General features: G+C 42.3%; 1 long non-coding RNA gene across 2 annotated transcripts in view; it reads right to left on the bottom strand.

Annotated features, from left to right (window-relative positions):
* Window positions 1-21,176, bottom strand: part of LOC122173898 (uncharacterized) — a 351,970-nt gene that overhangs the window by 65,061 nt on the left and 265,733 nt on the right. For both annotated transcript variants that reach the window (XR_010592690.1, XR_010592689.1), the window contains exon 3: window positions 2,492-2,706. This is a non-coding gene — a long non-coding RNA (uncharacterized LOC122173898). The remainder of the gene's footprint in view (window positions 1-2,491; window positions 2,707-21,176) is intronic.

Below are 21,176 nucleotides of genomic sequence, written 5' to 3'. Positions count from 1 at the left end.
ATCTTTCATCAATGCCTGTATATCAAATCATTATTTTAATTTTTTAAAATCACATTAAAAATATAATGAACTTTTCTCACTGGTTGAAAGACACTGAAACATCTGCTATGAAGAGAGCGCCCTGGAGAACGAAAGGGTCCAAACATACACTCAGGTATCGAGGATCTCACATCCTTGACTGGATGGGAGTGAATTTCAACTCACCGTAATGCCCCCTAACACTTAACCAACTAACAGCTGAGGCCCTCGTAGCCTCAGAAATGCACCGTTTGGCTGCAGAGACGCCATTCGCTCTGGTATTATGTGGAACCCTATTTAAAGGAATAGGAGGTTGGTTAAAAATTAGACCTTAATCTTTCCCCCTAAGGGCTCCTCACTCCCTCCCACTTCTGAGTCAAGGTGGCCAACATCACCATTCTCCCTGGCTCTCACCATTTTGTACTTTCTCTAGACCCACACATCGAGACTGTGTTGCTGCTTCTCCCTGCACAGTCTCTCTGAGATCAGTCCTTTCTTCTCCATTTATAAAGGTAGAACTCATCCAGGCCATGGCCTCCTTTCTGGCCTTGACAAATGTCATCATACTTCCCTTCAATCCATTCAAAATGCTGCTGCAAAGACCATCTTTCTAGCTTGTTGCTACAGCATCATCTTCCTCTTTGTGTCCTTCACCAGCTCCCCCTTCCACTCCATAGCAAACTTTAAACTCCTTGTCAACATTTAAAGACTCTACCACTCCACCACTCCATTTATCTTGTACTGAACCCCTAAGCCCCCCACAGCACTGCCAGTGACACCAGCCTGGAGTCCCGTTTTACCTCCCCCATCACTGTGCTTTCTCCCACGCCACCAATTCAGGATCTGAGCTCCCCATACACAATGTGCAAAGCCACAACATTATCCTCCTGCAAATCTCTCCTTAAAGCTCACCTCTGTCATGAGGTCTCCATAAAACCCACCAATGCTTAGGCAGCTGATATGCTAGGACCACTCTTTATTATTCTCATCCTAATTGACCCCGTTACCTCATGCTCTCCCGTCTGTTGGATCCACCTGTTGATTGTGGTCACACGCACAGATGACAAGCTCTTTAGGGGAAGGAGAGTTTTTTGTTGTGTACACAGCACCTTGGCCCTGATCCCCAGTTGAGGTTTCACAAGACCAGAGGAAAGATGGCACAGGGGTTCGGGCACTGGCCTAAGACTCAAGAGACTTCCGTGATCCGCCACACTCATCCCGGGTGACTTTAGGCAAGTTACAACTACCAGAGGAATGAGTGTTTCACCAGAATACATGAGATACAGGATTCCAGCGGAGACAACTCTGAGACCCAACCCCGTCAAACTCTGAGCATTCCGAATTTCCGTCGACTCAGTGGATGCTGCGGATGATCAGCACCTCACAGGTAGCACTCAGGGGACACCTTGGAGAATGAGGCCGCTAGTCAGCTCTAGAATGCTGTAGTGCTCCACACCAGAAACATGAATTTTTGTCCATCATCGTCCAAAAAAGATCTTCTCTTTCTAAGAAGGACAACGCTACTGGTTTTGCTATTTTCTCATTAAACTATGAACATCCTTAAAAAGCACCAACAGATGTTTAAACCTCTATTTAATTCAAGCACAGCAATCTTCTTAAACCACGCGTTTTGGCAAATGTTGTTGTATTTACTAAAGATATGTAACATATACCAGGTGTTGGTCTGAGAAACCAGCCTTATCTTTTTAAGCCGGGTATGGCTAAATCTGAAAAACTAGAGAACAAGGCTCTGCCACTAGGAAAGATACTGTATAACTTAAGAGAAAATAGCTTCCTTTGTGATCTAGCAGGGAAAGTAAATCAGAAGGAAACTTGGATAAAATCCCAAACCCTCCAAACTTTAGGGGTGTGCTCGTAAATACCTCAATATGATGGGACAGACCTGGGTATGTTATCAGGTTATCTTCCATTTCTATAGTTTCCTGTATTCTTATGTTTTGTCAGACTAACAACTAAGACTATATCAAGAATGGTCTAGTGCCAGAGAATGTGGATCTGGGATGTGAGCAAAGGAGTCAGCAAAAAATCATAATTCAATGGAAATATTTTATTCCCTTCATTTCCCAGGCCACACTAGCCCATTCAAAGGACTGATTAGAATTTCAAATGAAAAGCTGAATAATATGAGCATTGTAAGTCAGTTACAAACAGCACTTAAAAATGTGTCAAGAAAAAATATACATGTAATTTTCTTTTTTAAATTGCACTTTTTTCTAAAGGTTTGTTTGCTTGGAATCAGCAACTCTTTGTTTTTAAAGGGTGAATCTGTGCATCTTTTCAAGGGTGAAGGGGCCCCTCTGAATGCCTCTCTGCCTGCTCCAATTACAGCCTCAGTACACTGTGAGTAGAGTGGAGATCCCCAGGAAAAATGTTCCGTTTTCTCTGTGCAATCTCTGCCCTATATTTTTAGCAGAAATTTGGGTGTAAAAGAAATCAAGGAAAGGTTCTTTACCAGAGACATCACAGGCTGGCTCCCGGTAAGAAGGGCATGTGTGCGAGAAGAGAACTCTTGGTGGAGCAGTGGGGCACTTCTGTCGAGTTTCAAGGCCCTTGCTTCTCCAGGGAGTCCCTGCACAGCACTGGGCTCCAGGTTTGTTTCCAGAGACGTTCTACAGGGCTAAGGAAAAGGCATCTCTGCTGCTGGCTACAATCGTCCCTTCAGAATCCCTAGAAATTAAAACAAAATAATCCTCATGTTTTCTTCTGAAATGAATAAAACAATGTATTCCTTTTCTAGCCACAAACTACATACAAACCATTACCACAAGGCTTCTAACCCCTGCTCTGGTTGCATATACAATCTCTGACAACAACCATGAGAAGTTAAAGGTGAGCTAACATGCCCCAGGCCATCTTCACCAATAAGACTTAGGTAGCATTGTTGTTGTTCTTATTGTTAATTTTGGGGCAAGGGAGTATTAGTGGAATAAGGAGGATTACGATGAATCCATGAACTATAGACAACAACTGGGTATTCAGCCCAGAACCAAGGATCCCCCAAAACAGATCTATAGCACTTGAGCTAAATGAGAATCTCTGTCAGCTGGGAAGAGTGATAAGGCTTTGACCTCTATGGGCCTCCAGCCATTAGACGTCAGCATGACCATACACACTAAGCCAGAGTACTACCCTACCATTTTGGAAAGGTAACCACTAGCAGCCAAAGAACCGATGAATATTGGACCCAGGTGAGCAAATGGCCAGCCAGCTGGGATGGCTGAGCGAGAGGTATCGCTGCTTGCCAGCCATACATAAGGGAGAGCGGTAGACTGAACAGCAGGTGAAGTTGAGGGATGGGCTGTAGAGTTGGTTAAGGGCAGTCAGCTGTTAAAAAAATGTGAAAAGTCGCAGAGTGGTAGAAGTCTTCAACCATTTGATCTCTGAGCTGCCCCTGATATGCCACTGAAGCTACATGTATTCATCTTTAAAAGTAGTATGAACAATGAGAAGCTATTTTCTCTCTGACAGACAGTTTAGGGGAAATGTTCTCTCTACGCTTTCTGATGGAGTTTGCCCTTCTCTAGGTTCCCCCCCCCCATTTTCAGCCACCATTTTCTAGTACAATCAAAACTACATAAGAATAAAATTTGTTTCTACTCAAAAACAGGGAAACGGGGCCAAATCTTGAGCCCTGGTTTCAATGGGAGTCTGCTGGAGAAAGGCCCTCAGGATCTGGCCACTGTAGACAGCTATATTTACATGGAATGGACAGAACATGCAGTGGTGGAGGACTAGAGATGGGAATCACTAGCACTTGCCAGGCAAAATCTCAACCGACGCCACGGTTCTCCGTCACTTCTCACCCAGAAGTTAGGAGCTCCTGGCAATAAATGCGACATCCACATGTCTCTCTTCCCGCCGTGTGGCACGGAGAACTTCAGCACATGCAATATCCCCATTTCAAACCAAAAATTCTAACTACCAAATGTATATAAAATGGGGCTGGTAACAAACCACCCCGCCTAATGGCTCCGCCCACTTCTATCCCACTCAGCCAGCCTCCACTTTCCCTCATCTTACATGTGCCCCATTTCTCCCTTTTTCTGGTACAGCCTGATTTTTTCTCCCTCTTTTGCTGCTCCTGCTATGGCTCTCTCTCGCCATCCCTCCCTCCAAATCCAGACTCTTTAACATAAGCAGCATTTACTGTAATCTCAATTTCATGATCATAGTCTTTAATGTAAATAATTTGATACAAAGGAACATTGAAAGGTATGCTGGGAAATCCAATCACATACAGCGAGTTAAAGCAACCTCTCTCTTTTCCTGGGATTCTCTCTCTCTTGCAGGGGGCACAAAGGATTTCTAACTCTTGGCTCACTTTGGGGTCATTCTACATATTTATTAAAATAGCCATTGTATTCTGAGGAAAAAATACATAAAATAAATACATAAATAAATAAACACTTCACAGACAGCGATGAAAATCTAACCAGATGTGGCCTGTGTCCATTCAGTCTTATTTTTTCTAAGTGCCTTTGCTTAGTAAAAGCCATCAAATATCATTGGGAATTATTACTAATTTTTTTAACAACACTGAAGAATTAAAGCAAGAGAGAAAGGGAAGGCGCGTGCGAGAGAGAATGAGAGAAAGGTTAAGCTCAAAGGCAGGGAGAGCGAAATGGACCAGATTATACAAAATTAAAAAGCAAATACGAGCAGACAATTTGTGCCGAGTGATTGCAAGCAATTACAGTCCGGCTTTTCTGGAGGGAAAATGGGGGGAGGGGGGTATTTCAGCTTAAAAGGAGACTTTATTCATTCCTGATCAGCTTCTCCTACTATTCTCTCTTTTATTCTTGGATATCAATTTAAAAAAAATCAGCCTTCAGATGTTACATGTCTAACCCTGTGAATCCCACCCCTGGGCAGAGACAGAGGATTTCAGCTTCCAATCGGCTCTTTCTATAGCCCTGAAAAACCAATTTTCTCAGAAAGAAAGAAAGAAAGAAAGAAAGAAAGAAAGAAAGAAAGAAAGAAAGAAAGAAAGAAAGAAAGAAAGACGTGCATTTCTCTTGAAGGAGAGCTTCCATTTTACTGTAATTGTCTGAAGAAGGGCTGCTTTGATCTGCAGAATTGAATGTCTGCCTGTTAATGTCACAGCTGTGCCTTGGCATGAGCACACCAAGGGGGATCACAGGCTAACTTAGGACTTGCCCCAGCTGAGGATCCCTTTCCCCCTCTTCCTTTTTGTATCTCACAGGAAAACTTTATTTCCTAGCACTTGACAAAAGCACCTAAAGGTGCTGTCCAGCTGCCGCCGAGGGGCTGGAGCTGTGTGTCCTTGCTGATCAACGTGTGGCTAAATCCCAGCTTCATTGGTGACAGAGCGAGACAGCGCGAGATATTAAAGTGTTGAGAATATGTCCTATACAACCATTAAAAGAAACAGTTTAAGCCAGTGAGTTTTTCTTGTTTGTTAGCCTCATCTGATCATAGGCTGAGGCAATGGGAAGGAGGCTTTAATGCTAGCAAAAACACAGGGAATTATTTATCCCATTCCTCTGATTTCAATCCTCTGTGTTAATAAATAGTTATTTTCCATGTCTCCAACTTTCACTGTGCTAAAGCAAAGGGCAGCTCAGAATTATATATACCCCCGCCCCCATATACATATATAAACCCTAATATTGATCTAAAAGGGCACAGCGCTTCCAAATGAGCTCAACAGAACCTTCAGCCCACATTTTCCTCCCAACTCTGTGGGTTGGGCCCATGGGCAAAGGGCAGGGATTGTGTCCACCTTCCTCTCTAGAGACTGTGCCCTACATTACTCCTCTAACATTACACACAGACGACAGGGCTGTGTGGGGGATTTGTTTGTTATAACTGAGGTCGAGATTTGTTATCTGCTCTAGGGATAAAAGTTGAGGCCCAGGACTGCTGTCCTGCCCTTTCACCTTTCTAGATCCAGTTTCAAATCTGAAATGATTAAGAGAGGACATTGTAACCATCCACAAAATACATCCGAAGGGTTTAAACCACAAGGAGAGGGAGGGGTGGTTCATGGTGGGATAACTCTGAATCTGAGCAAAGGCAAATTGATGTTGGACATGAAGAATTGTTTCCTAACAGTGAGGGATGTCTTGCAGGGGAAGTGGCAGAAGACCAATTGCTTGGATCAGTTAGAGCGAGGCTGGACAATGCCCTGGAGAAGACACTGTGGCTAGAGGAGTGGGTGAACTCAACCTATTGGATCTCTTATCTCTAATTTCTATGATTCTTAACATATACAAAACTACTCTGTCCTCATACCATGTTCGTATCTGGTCGTGTTGTGAAAATGAATATATTTAAGTAATATGAATTAAATCATTTGTTTATTTTATTTAATGCATTTGAAGTGCATCTGGTTTCTTACTATGGAATCAGACCAGTTCTACAGATGTCACATAGCCAGAGGCACAGTTTTTCACAAGACATATTTGCTAGTTTAATGAGGCAACAATATGTGGCAGTCCATCCACAAGGAAAACCAGGCTTGGGACCTTGCATTCTTCCTGTAAGAGGGCCAGTCTATCTATGACACAGGTAAGAACTTGAGGGAACTGGCCCTCAGAATTTTGTGATTTTAAACCACGAAAGAGAATCATCTTATGACAAATGCACCCTCAAATACTTTCACTTAACTAGGTGCAGTGACATTACAATGTGGCTCACAGAAAAAAAATCCTGCAAGTCCCACTAACACGAAAGAAATGCATGTCTGATTCACTACTCATGGGGAGAAGCAATCCTAGATTTCCTATTACTGATATGTATTTAATGAAGTCTAGATTGTTCCATGAATATAAGGATGTTCACTTGTTTTCTTTCTTTCCTTCTCCTAAAAATTTTGCACTGTGTGGTTGTATGTATGTGTGCACACACGTGAATACAGACTATCCATAATGGTGTGGTGCAGCAGAAAGCTTTGATCAGCACGCATTTGGGATGACTCAGATCTTTACTCACTTGTGCCAAAGCCACGAGTAAGTTGTCACTCTCCCAAAAGAGCAACAATAGAACTTATATAACACACCACACCAACCTGTGTTCTGTGTTTGCTACATGTTTTAGAGCAAAACTGTTTTAGAAAATATTTAGAGTTCATCCATTTTGAAGAACATTATTTTTCAGATTCCTCAATCTGCAAAGCCAAGTGCTTGCATGATCACTTTTTTCAAAAGTGGACACTGGATTTGGGAGCCTAAATTGAGACACCTTGCCTTCATCTGGAGAGGAGATAAGTATACACAGCTCCAAATGGAACTGCAGGCATTTAGCACCTCAGAAAAATCAGGCCCAAGATATCTCAAGCTGGGCACTCAAACATGGAGGCACCCAAAATGAGGTGGAACTTTTGAAAATTTGGCTGTATGTATCCAACTGCACAGGACTCTTGTGATGTAAAGCTCCCATTCCCAGTCTTAGGGATTCATAAGAAACAATGGTCTTTAATTCTGTCACTGGTCCAGGACTGAACACTATCCATGCTTCACCATAGGGCAGGAGAAGAGGGAAGTACAGTGCATACTGTACTCTATTCCTTCTCTGCCCAGTCTACTTCAAACATCCCAAACCTCTGCTCAACTTGCAGCTGTCCTTGTGGGTACAGAACTTGTTCCACAAGGTGGAAGGTCCCAAGATATCAGCTCTTAAAGTCATCACATTAATAGGCACAGAAAGGCTACTTTAGGTAATTTTTAGAGTTTCTAAAATTTTATTAGTTATATTTTTTTTCTCTTCTTCATAGTCCTGTCGAGTCAGACACCCAGTGATGACAGCCATCTGGCTTTACAAGAAGAGATGCATGAAAAACAGCACCAATAAAAATTCTTAAAACTCGCTAAAAATCTTTCTGAAATAGATTTTCTGTAAAATATGTACCGTACACAGAAGACATGCTGGTGTGGTATCGTGTAAAGGTCTTATTAGCACTCATTTGTTGGAGCTGTCTAATCTACTCATGACTTTGCTACCCACGAGTATAATGGCCACCCCAAAATCACCCCAACAAACCCTTTAAAATACCTGTCCCCAGCATGAATTATTTATCTGTCTATAGCTAATATATATATATATATATATATATATATATATATTTCATTCAGAAGCATAACTGGTAAATAGATGAATACTTCTAGTTTTGCTTTCTTCAGGTAGGAAAACAGATGCATATTTAATATATATAGCAAAAAGTTCAGTGCTAACTAGCAAAATATTTCCAAGCTAGAGTGTAGAGGGCTAGATTTTATGGTTGTGAGGCCTGAACTGAGAAGTATGATTTTAAATGTAAAATCACCAAAATGTTGCCAGCATTTGAGCCAATGGCACTGCAGTGTGGAAACGTACTGGCCCTGCTACTGTCCTCTCCTCTTCTCTACTTCCTCCTCTCGATGTGGCTCCCTGCTTTGTGTGTGCATGTGCAGATGAGTCAGCACGCACCGTATATCAGGACTCCAACCCAGATTCTATAGGCTGTTTCTTTTGGGAGCGGGGCAGGGATGAAGGGACAGGGGAAAGGAAAGTTTCAAAGGAGAGATGCTTGGAGAGTTATTTTTTGTTAAAGAGGGACATATACTATGGGGAACGATGCCATTTTCAGGGTCAGTGAAAAGTATCTTAGGGACTTGAGCAATGGTGCCATGTGCTGAAGATCTAGAGGACCAGGATGTGCAATTTCTGGAGGCTTGGGGTTTTTGATGCCTGTCTACTTTGTAGACAAAATCGATCAGATTCAGACTGGATTGGCCAACTCTACTGTAGCACATCTGGTCAGGAAAGGACAAATGCACCTTCTCTGGCTTAATTTTTACAAGGTTTGCTCATTGAGGTCAGGATGAGCTGGGGAATCAGGGGACTTTAGCCAACAACAGATAAGATAGACTGGTACCCCTCCCAAAGTGATACAATTTGGCAGAAAAGAAAGTACTGGACCTAATGCTGCTGGAGATTAACCTCTTCACATGATACTCCATAATTCTCTCTTGACACTTTCAGTCTTGCACACTAGCTCCTTCTATTCATCTTTCCCTATTTGGGTAAGGTTCCTGAGAAGGTTCAGCCAAAGCAACTCTGAATCCATCTGGAGTCTTCAGATTTTTATACCTCCTTTCAATTTGGCCCTAAGCCTTAAGATGGCACAGAAACGGCAGTCGTTTTGTTGGTCAATTATCGCCTGCTCCCTGTGAATAGAGGTCAGATGTGCATTCTGATTCTTTTGGACTCATTAGAGACCTTTGATACCACTGACTGTGAGACTGAATTGACTTGTCCGTGTACTCCACTCAGGGTGGACAGGACCATGTTTCAGTGGTTTCATTATGTCCTCTCAGACTGATCCTAGAGGTTGGTGTTGGGCATTGCCCATCTGCAATGTAGTTAGATGATTGGTAGTGAGGAATTCCCAGGTTCCAATGTGGTATCTCCCAGCAGCATGCTTTATGGCCTTGGCAGGTGAGTCACTTTACCCTCCTGCCTCAGTTTCTCCATCAGGGTTTGCTGTCAGTATTAATCAGTGGATGCTTGTACAGCACACTGAACATGTAAAGTGCTATTTAAATGCTTATTGTTATTGACACAATGATTTTCTCCTGCAGGGCTCTGGAGGTTTGTAATCTCCTCTGTTTCATCACATAGGTAAAGTTCCTGCAGGAAAAAATGAAATGATCTGGGCTGCAGGGCCATCAGACATAGCTCCGTGTCTCTTTTTGTAAACATGAGGCTGACCAGGTTTCTTAGGTATTGTCTACATTACATCCATGTAGCAACAGGGGCACCAAAAAGCAAGCAAACAGCGGTTGACAAAGCCTTATTCACTCCTAGGTGGAATTCAAGGTACTACTTATTCGTGATTCACAAAGTCCTATGTGCTTGGGGTCCTGGTTAGGTCTGATTTGAAACAATGCAGTAGAACTCTTCCAAACTCTTCCCACAAACCAAATTCTGTCCACTTGAGCCACTGAAGTTAGGTATGATTCACAGCATATGGTGCAGACATTCAATGGCCTTATTCTTTCTTGTGTGCTTTGATAAGCGGGAACATAATTAACAATGGGACATTTTAATTATCCTTGCTATGCTGCAGAAACACCCCACTGAAACGAACAGTGGCCAGTTCGCACCTCTCAGAGCAGACACTGCTGAATCATGTACGCTTGGTTCACAAACACGCGGCCTAAAGACGTTATTTTATGAAAGCTGAGAGTGTGTCGTACACCACGGCAGATTCCAGAAGAAACTCCTGAGTTTCTGGGCTGCCAGCTGGCCCAAACTGACCTCTGCCTGGCTCTTTGAGAATCTCTCCCCCCTATGCTGCTGCAGGAGTTAGAATCATAGATGATTAGAGATGGAAGAGACCTCAGGAGATCATCTAGTCCAACCCGCGCATTGAAATGGGCTGGGCATTTATGCCGGCAGTCTCGAGATCTGAGTGTCTGGGAAGCCCAGGGTAATTAATGGGCTTTATGCAGGAGGCTGTTTCGGTTAATATTTGACATCAAGTTACTTAACTTTTTTAATTTTGTGTACAAGCAACAGAAACGATCAGATGGGCACATTTAAAACTCTCCCAATAAGTCAACTATAAAAATTTAAATAAATATTCACCTGCACAGCCACTGGCTACACAATCGGCGGTGCCACATTCCCAGCCCCAACACTCAGATCCACACCAAGTCTGACAGGTTTTCAGTTCAAACCTTCTAGCAGTCTCCCCTCCCTTTCCTCTGACAGGCTCAGTGCAGAGGGTTTTAATTACAAATTATGTTTTTCTTTACAACATTTTTTGGATATTCTTCAAATGTATCCAACATAAGGCAGACAAGTGGAACGGGCTAAACACGCTGTTCGAGGTGCTGACAGCACACTCGGAGTTCCACTCTTGTCACTACCATGAGGTACTCAGAACCACTTGGCATGTTTTACACAAGCAACAGCATGGAGCAAAGCAGTAATCTTGTACCCAGTCTCCAGAGCCCGCTGGGGAAGTCAGACATTAAATGGAGTGCTCTGAGCCACTCCAGAACTGCAGTGAGTCACGTACAGGCCTGTGCTGAGCGTGAGGCAGAGCCGAGGGAGCTTGCCTGCTGCATCACCCTGCAGCAGGGTGCAATATATTCTCCCGCCTCACCCTCCGGGGTGTGGTGTGCATCTTAGGAGGCACTAGCAGGGAGCCAGTCCTGAATCTAGAACAGCATTTGCACCTGGACCTTGCATAGGGCTGGGGAAAGCTCTCTCTGCAAGGGCCAAGGGACAGTCTGGCCCATGGTGTGGAAGCAACCCTTTTTTTGGAATGCTGTTACAGCAGATCCTGCAAGCTCACTCCCTCTCAGACAATCTCTTGGTTTATCTTTCCTCAAGAGGAAGGATCTTAAAATAACTTTTCTTAAACCCAGCATTTGAAATTATTTCAGTCTCTCTCTTCTTGAACCAATCATTCCAAACCTGTGTGGCCCACGTGGTCTGATTTCAGCCCGTTTGATTGCGGCCCCTCAAATGGTTTGAGTTCTTCTCTGCTAGAAGCTCCGAGTGGCTCACTGTTTGCTCCTTATTTTCCAAATTTGTTTTTTATTATTATTATTTTATTTTGTTCTCTTTCAGCTATTGCAATTGGCGAGACTTAATTTAGATTGTAAGTCCGAACGACAGTTTTTCCCATGAAGTTATCTATTTTATCCCCTATTGTAATGGTTTAGAATGCAGAAAAGTGATGGAAAAATCCAGGGATAGTGATAAATCTCTGGGACGGCGAGTGAATAGGTTGAAGTCTTTATGCATGGGGTTGTACTTGATACCCGGCCACACTGCATGAACCTTTGCTAGTCACCGACTCCTCCTTTCATAATGCCCACTGCAATATCCTTTTTGCCTAGACAAATAAAACCCTGTTCATACATCTAAACCCCTTTAATCCAAATCTCAGTCCTGTCTTTCAGCCTGTATCACTTACCCAGTAGCTACCCTACTTATCTGAATGTTTTGATGTCCTGACTCATGTCGGATAAGCTGGGTGTTGAGGGAGCGCATACACAGCACATGCTCCAGTCACAGGCTGCCAGGGCTTCTCTGCTCCCACCCAGGAAGTAAGGGTTTACAGTGATTGATAGCAAAGAGTTTTCCATATTTCCGAAATAAACTTCTCAAGCAGAAGAGAAAGCCGGTGAGGAGCCCAGGCTGACTTTTACTCTACGGGGCATTCTATGTTGCTGTCTTTGGGCTCCCCTCTCATCTCTGTGTGCAGTCAGACATATCCCAGCTCCTGGGTAGGTTTCTGCGGGGGGCTGAGGCTGTTCCCTGTCAATATGGCAGACTCTCCACCTAGAACACCAGCTCCTTGGGACAGGGACAGCCTCTGCCTTTGTGCTTTGTTCAGTGTCAGGCAAACATACTCCGCACTCACATACAAATAATAATTTGAGCCTTTTGCTGCGATCGTTTGTCCACTTCTGCTCATTTCTTTCCTTCCCCGGACAGAGGAACAGGACACAAAGAAAGATGAAGGAAGAGCACGCCCTCCTTCCTCCATGGCTCTGTATTTACAGCAACACCTGCTTATGGCCCTCGCTCCCCCATGCTTCCCCCAGCCCTAATTAGTGATGCAATCCCACAAAGAGTGAAGTTGCCTGCCACCTCCCCTCACTCACAATGATTTATGTTCAATTTGTACAAATGGAGAAAATGAGATTTCAAATTTCAATGCCATTTCTGCAATGAGGTGATTAAAAGAGAGAGAGGTATTGCGTTCTACTGTATAGACTATTGATCCCAGTGCTATTTGCCTTTGCAATAACCATTAGCTCAGTATTATTTGCAAACCTCTAATGTGAACCTGGAAATGCAATTTACATTTGTGCTTTACCTTATTTGCTTTAACAAAACAACACAAAAGCTTTGGGCCTTTCAAACTATCCATATTGTCAATATAATTACCAGCTCCCCCCCCACAAAAAATATGTATGTGCAATCCCATCGCTTCCGTGTAAACTACCACGAGACTCTAAATATTGTTCAGAAGAAAAAGGAGTGAAACTATTAAAAGCCTCTGATCATTTGACAAATTGAATGCAAAACAAATTAAGATAAGCTTTCTTTCTGTCCACTTCTTTAATTCCTGGGCCCACAGTAATCTGCAACAGTTTCAGCAGAAGCCCTTGAGTGTATCCCAGCAGTAGGAAAGTGTTGACAGGAAGTGTCTGATTGGAACATACACGACAAGTGCAAGCACACGCCTCTGCTCAAAGCCCCGTGCTTTTGCTTTACCACTAGGAAAGCTGTTCCTCACAGTCACCAACTGAAACCCCTTAACAACCAGCACAAAGTGCACACGTACCCCTTGAACTCATACACACCTCTTGAAAACACACACACACACACACACACACACACATTCTTTTGGGGAAGACACTAAAAAGAAAAGAAAGAAGGAGACGGTAATCAAGAAATAAAAGAATAGAGTTGTACTAACACCACTCAAGTGGCAGTTTATCAGCCTCCAACTCTTCAAATAAGACAAGGCAGTTCCTCTTTTCTCACTGCTTCTGTCCCTGCAAAAACATTAGCTGCTTCTACTGCCTGGCAGAGTCTGGAAGACGAGAAAAAGAAAAGAAAAAGAAAGAAAGAAAGAAAGAAAGAAAGAAAGAAAGAAAGAAAGAAAGAAAGAAAGAAAGAAAGAAAGAAAGAAAGAAAGAAAGAAAGAAAGAAAGAAAGAAAGAAAGAAAGCTAATGACCCATAATTGCCATGATAGTGGAATAGGGGCCAGGCAGCTGTTTTACATTCCTGGTATGTATAGTATGCAAATATCTACAAAGGGCCGACACAGTTACTCTATTGTGGATTCTGAGGGTAACCAAATTAGCCTTTGGCAGCCATGGTAATTGGGAGGTGCTGTTCCCATTAGGAGTCCTGCAAATTATGAAGAAAAATGGACCAAGGGCTTTGTCACAAATAATAATACCAAGAAGAAAAGAGCAGGCAGCCGTCTTTTCTTTTCTGTGCTTTGCTTTCGCTTCCCCCCACCCCCACCTTTTTTATTTTTGTTATTTCTAGATTGTGCTGTTAATACCTTTCTGTTTAGTAATAAGAAAACAGTCTTCAGTCCCCTGCTGAACCATGCTTGGGCTTTCATAGCAATATTAAATTTTGGGGAATACAAAATATGGGCCTGCAGCAGCAGTCCCAGCTTCCCAGAGCACAAGTCGCATGATCAGACACTGCATTAGGTCAGACAACTCTGCCTCTGCCATTCATGACAGTTAGCTGCTTGAGCCAAAGTCAGAGAAAAAAACATTTCCTGTCACTCCTTGTGAAGCACCTAGATTTACTGCACATGCAGCTGCATTTCCCAGCGAGTGGTTTTATTTTGTCCTCCCTCCCTTCCACCTTTCTTGCCTGTCACGTTCTCAAGTTCCAGTGTGCAGACTGACATGTAACTGCTGTGATCCTCTAGAACGTGGTTCTCAAACTATTGTTCTGGTGATCCCTTTCACATAGCAAGCCTCTGAGTGCAACCCACCTTATCAATTAAACACACTTGTTTATATATTTAACACCATTATAAATGCTGGAGGCAAAGCGGGGTTTGGGGTGGAGGCTGACAGCTCGCGACCCCCCAAGTAATAACCTCCTGACTCCCTGAGGGGTTCCAATCCCCTAGTTTGAGACCCCCTGCTCTACAAAATCTCAGCTTCCAACTTTTTGACCTGGACCCATAAGCTGTGAAGCCACAAATCCAAACCAAAAACATTCAGAGCCTTAGTCCATAGCTTCCTTCTCAGACTGTGTAGTTCAGGTTTCCCAGGAGCTTCCCAGATGGACTCATTGAGATAGTAGGTGACACTGAGCTGAGATCAGGTCTCTGTGGTTCTCAACCTATTTACCATTGTGGGCCACATATGCAGCCACACAATATATTTACTACCTGTATAGCCCTGATGATGTCACATGGGCCGCATTTGTGGCATCTGGCACAAGGTTATTGGGCTGCAAGGTTAGGAATCACTGCTGTGTACTGTCACATGTAAGTTTAGACAACTCACTAGGCGCAGTCTTGCCAGATGCCACAAATGCAATCCCTTCCTATCCCCAAAAGTTGTTGGAAGGCACAGTGATAAGGGATCTGGTAAAGGAATTCTGATTTGTTCCTCATCTTCCTTTCTATACATGTCAAGATATGAATGATAAGTCCCAAGTCTCACTTTTCTGGTCTCTCATTGGTTCAACAGAGAAATTAACAACAACAAAAAAGAGAAAAGGAAGCATCATAGGAAAAAAACCTTCTGAAGTCTTATTCATTTCCATTTCCTCTCCCCTGTGTACCTGCTTTATTTAATCATGTTACTTCTAATAAAAGCAGGGCTGAAGTCTTTAATATTTTTAATTTTCTTTTCTTTTTCTCTTAAGTGTCAGCACTAAAGGATAGGACAGAAGCTGCAGCTGAACTGGAGAACGGATAGGTTGAGATTCCAAATGCATGCTCTGGAAAGTAACATGGTAAAAAATAGGCACAATAGCCAAAAATTATAACCAATGCAAAAGCTTAAAATAGGGCAGTCAAGCGATTAAAAAAATTAATCGCAATTAATCACATGATTACAAAATGTAATTGCAATTAATCACACTGTTAAACAATATTAGAATACCATTTATTTAAATATTTTTGGATGTTTTCTACATTTGCAAATATATTGATTTCAATTACAACACAGAATACAACGTGTACAGTGCTCACTTTATATTTATTTTTTATTACAAATATTTGCACAGTAAAAAACAAAAGAAATAGTATTTTTCAATTCACCTAATACAAATACTGTAGTACAATCTCTTTATCATGAAAGTTGAATTTACAAATGTAGAATTATGTAAAAAATAAAACAATGTATAACTTTAAGGTCTACAAGTCCACTCAGTCCTACTTCTTGTTCAACCAATCGTTCAGACAAACAAGTTTGTTTACATTTGCAGGAGATAATGCTGTCCACTTCTTGTTTACAATGTTACCTGAAAGCGAGAACAGGCGTTCTCATGGCACTGTTGTAGCTGGCGTCGCAAGATATTTATGTGCTAGGTGCACTGACGATTCATATGTCCTTTCATGCTTCATCCCCCATTCCAGAGGACATGCGTCCATGCTGATGACAGGTTCTGCTCAATAACCATCCAAAGCAGTGCAGACCGATGCATGTTCATTTTCATCATCTGAGTCCAATGCCACCAACACAAGGTTCAGAGGGGTAGCCGTGTTAGTCTGTATCCACAAAAACAATGAGGAGTCCGGTGGCACCTTAAAGATGAACAGATTTATTTGGGCATAAACTTTCATGGGTAAAAACCTCACTTCTTCAGCTGCATGGAGTGAAAATTACAGATACAGGCATAAATATATATTGGCACATGAAGAGAAGGGAGTTACCTTATAATTAGAGAACCAATGTTGAAGGCCAATTCAGTCAGGGTGGATGTGGTCCACTCCCACTAATTGATGAGGAGGTGTCAATACCAAGAGAGGGAAAATTGCTTTTGTAGATGGTTGATTTTCTTTTTTGGTGGTTTGGGTTCTGTAGTTTCTGCATCAGAGTGTTGCTCTTCTAAGACTTCTGAAACCATGCTCCACACCTCGTCCCTCTCAGATTTTGGAGGACACTTCCGATTCTTAAACCTTGGGTTGAGTGCTGTAACTATCTTTAGAAATCTGATATTTCTTTGTGTTTTGTCAAATCTGCAGTGAACGTGTTCTTAAATCAAACAACATATACTGGGTCGTCATCCGAGACTACCATAACACAAAATATATGGCAGAAATCAGATAAAACCTTGGAGTAGGAGACATACAATTCTCCTCCAAGGAGTTCGGTCACAAATTTAATTAACACATTTTTTTTTTAAACAAGCATCATCAACATGGAAGCATGTCCTCTGGAATGGTGGTTGAAGCATGAAGAGGCATATGAATGTTTACTATATCTGGCACCTAAATACCTTGCAATGCCAGCTACAAAAGCGCCATGCGAACGCCTGTTCTCATTTTCTGGTGACATTGTAAATAAGAAGTGGGCAGCATTATCTCCCGTAAATGTAAACGGACTTGTTTGTCTGAGCGATTGGCTGAACAAGAAGTAGGACTGAGTGGACTTGTAGACTCTGAAGTTTTACATTGTTTTGTTATGGAGTGCAGTTATGTATTTGTTCGTTGCACTTTCACGATAAAGAGATTGCACTACAGTTCTTGTCTGAGGTGAATTGAAAAATACTATTTCTTTTGTTTGTCATTTTTATAGAGCAAATATTTGTAATCAAAAGTAATATAAAGTGAGCACTGTACACTTTGTATTCTGTGTTGTAATTGAAATCAATATATTTGAAAATGTAGAAAAACATCCAAAATATTTAATAAATTTCAATTGGTATTCTACTGTTTAACAGTGCGATTAAAGCTGCAATTAATTACGATTAATTTTTTAAAATCACAATTAATTTGAGTTAATCGCGTGAGTTAACTGCAATTAATCAACAGCCCTACTTAAAAGCAAAAATAGGTTAGTGCCTGGCAATGGAAGAGGCCCCTGACTTAATAGGCATTTATAAAACACAACAGAAAGACAAAAACAATGGGTTACTGTAATACCTGGCTATAGACTTTACAGGAAGGGCAAATTCAGACATAAAGGTGGACAGTGCTACACTTTAAAAAGTCCATAGAATTTAATGAAATAACATTTCTCAATGCAAAGTACTAGACCGTAGAATTTGTATGGATGTAAATATACTAGTCTTGTTATACCACCAAACCAAATCCAGAAAAGGATATTGAGTAGGCAGTATTGAGGCAGAATAAAGAATGAATTAAGTCTCATAAAGAATACAAGGTCAATTCAGCTATTTGCATATAAACTGGTCAAATGTCCTATTGGGACAAAGTGTATAAAAGCAATCTCTTAACAACTTAAATGATTGCTTCTTGGAACAGCTAATCCTAGAGCATACAAATGGAGAGGTTATTCATGCTTTAGACTTAACACACAGAAGCACCAGTGTATTCTCATTCATTGTTTCCAATGAGGCCTATCACTCACTAGAAGATGAGAGTCTAGGTAGGAGCTAGAGAATGAAGGCTGAAGAAGTTCTTCAAGTTGCCTCCTTCTGAACTCAGGAACTTCCCATACTCATCCCTCCCAGGGACTGTGGGTTCAGGTCACTTCCCACCAATGCATCCTTTCTTGCTCTTTCATAGAGCTACCAGGGGTTTGGAGTGCTGACCCATCACCTCTGGTCAGGCAGAAAGCTGGTGCTAGAAGTCTTCCCCAAAGTTCCTGAATATAATTTTATCAACTCTCTTTCATTGCATACCTCAACTTCGGGCAAAAAAATCATTGGCTTATTGGAATAGATTCCAGTAATCAAAAGAAGAGATGTGCCACCCTTTGCATGTGATTTATATCATTCCATGTAACCATCAGAGACATGAGCCTCCTGTCAGCATTACTGTGTCAGGTTCAGGGGCTGACTGGAAATCAACTTCCATGTTTATTCCCTATGGAGCTCCCTGCATACAGCACCATCAATGGACCTACACCCTGACCTGCAAGAACTCCATTGTCTTAAAGGGAGGTTTTCAATGTCCATCTCCATTCAGCTCTGAGATTGCTCACTGGCCTTCCCATAGTCAGATTCCAGAAAACACACCTCTACCCCGATATAACGCGACCCGATATAACACGAATTCAGATATATCGCGGTAAAGCAGCACTCCGGGGGTGGGCGGGGCTGCGCACTCCGGCGGATCAAAGCAAGTTTGATATAATGCGGTTTCACCAATAACGCAGTAAGATTTTTTGGCTCCTGAGGACAGCGTTATATCGGGGTAGAGGTGTAGTTAACACAGAAGTCCAGTGGGATCTTGCTCTCTGACAGCCTGATAGACAGATGGAGGAAGACGTGACACATTGAACAGTTGAGACTTTTCTGCAAGGGGAGCTCACTTGTTTCCCAGGTGATCTGGCACTATGGGCTGACCCTCCTGTACACTAACGCCCCTGCACACCAAGCTAGCGGTGGAAAGGGGCCTGAAAGTGGGTGTCAATGCCAGAACGGTGGAAAGGGGCCTTAATGTAAATAAGAATCAGGCCACACAACTCCAGGATACCAGAGCTGCTGTAACAATGACAACAACCTCAACCAAGGAGAGTTTTATTAAGTGTTCACAAGAATTAAAACCAGCCTGTATAGGACAGAATGTGTCTTCTAGAGCACACTGATGTTTTACTTTTTCATACTTAGACTAACTCCATCTTAAAACCACTGTAGTAAATGTCTTAACCCCAGATCTTTATTTTTTCATGGTTTCCCCTCAGGGCCTCTTTAACCAGCGCACAGAAGAGTCACTTCCCGTGTAGGTGCAGTTGGCACGCCTGCAAGTGTACTTAAACTTTGCGTCTGATCAAGTTATGTGTATTGGATCTGAAACCAGTTAGTCAATTCTTTCAGGTCCCTAAGTGGCGATTTGTGGTAATGTCTACATCAATACTAACAGAGCGGTCTGCTGGCTGGTTTACGTAAAGCAAATGCCTAGAAGGATGGAGGGGCTGCCTCCAAGGGTTCTCTCAGCTAATGGAGATGTGGCTGAAAAAAGAAACAGACACAGCAGAAGTGCTGCTTTTACAGCGACTGTATTTTATAGAAACATCCAACTAACTGGAGATGACAGGCAGGCACTTCCCAGACCCACTCTCTTCCTTCTAACCCCAGCCCCAGACACAAACCTTCCGGTGAGCCTTCCGACACAAACCTCCGCTCTGCCACTCCCGCCCTGCTCCCTGACTCTGCTTCCTCAGCCTTAGCCCTAACAATCAAAGGGAAAACAACCGGAATCTTCCGTTTATCGTCGCCTCCTGCCCAGAAAAAAAGTAGAAGTAAAGTAAAAGTTACAAATAATTTTTAAAAATACAAAAAACGCTATGGTTAAATATAACTAAAAACACCCCGAAAGGGAAAACGGCTAAAAACAAACAAAAACACGAGTGACAACCATAAACAAAGGCAGAAAATGGCTAAAGTTATCACACATTTTTGTTAATAAAGGCACAGTTCAAAATAAAAAAAATGGACAAGGGTTAGACAAACAACAACACTTAAAAACAACGCTGGACAAGCCAGCTGTGGACATAGCCTCCCCCTCACCCCTCGGTGAGGCCCTTGTACCTATTCCTTGTTCCTTCCGATTTTTCTTCTTGATCTTAATAAAACTGTCAGAACTTCGGGGTACATGCTGCCACATTCTATGTGTTTGTACAGCGCCCAGCACAAATGGGGCCTGGATTTTATTGGGGCTTCTGAGTGCTATTGTATTATTCATACAAACAAATAAATTATTATGCAAATAGGCTCCAGAGGGTAAGGACTTTTATTATGTGTTTAATTTCTCTGTAGGGTTCCATACACACCTATGGGGCTAGAGAGATAATTCTACCCAGGTCTCCTGTCCCAAGCACCAAAAGCCCCATCACTTCTTCAGTGACCATGTGTTTTCTTTCATCTTAGATCAAACAGCCCTGAGCAGAGATGATGCATGTGTTCATGAAGAGCTCTGTATTTCTAGAATCATATTGCTTAAGAGAATTAGTGGCCGACAAGAAACAACAAATCAGAGGAATTTATGGAAATTTGGTTAGTCTGCGATAGATCTTTGGATTAAATGGACCCAGTGTTCCCATGGACTGAGGAGAGAAGGGGTCAGTCAATCAGGAGTTACACTGGGTGCGGTATGCATATATGAGCATGGCTTGTACATCTTTTGTCACCATTACTGGCTGCAGTGTGTGTGTGTGAAACCCAGCCCCATTTAAGTCAATGGGAAAACTCTGAGAACTGTGATCCATTAATACTTGTATTGTCTGCAGGTTCCCTGTTAGCTACTTGACTTTCACCCCCATCTCTCTCTCTCTCTCTGGGAGATCACGATGTTACACAACACAGTAGTTTCTGAACATAAAACTGATTTTAAAACAAAATACAGAAATACAGTAACAAAGTGCACGAGGCATACTCAGCCTTCACACCCAAGAAGTAAAATACTTAGCAGATTTTTCATGTACTACAAGCAAACATGAAGTAACCTAAAAGTCTAGGATGTGTATTGAAGACAATAGCAGTTTTTCAT

Source organism: Chrysemys picta, chromosome 14 (assembly GCF_011386835.1).
Source record: "Chrysemys picta bellii isolate R12L10 chromosome 14, ASM1138683v2, whole genome shotgun sequence".
NCBI classification, from domain to species: Eukaryota; Metazoa; Chordata; order Testudines; family Emydidae; genus Chrysemys; species Chrysemys picta.
This window is presented reverse-complemented; position numbering and strand designations above follow the sequence as displayed.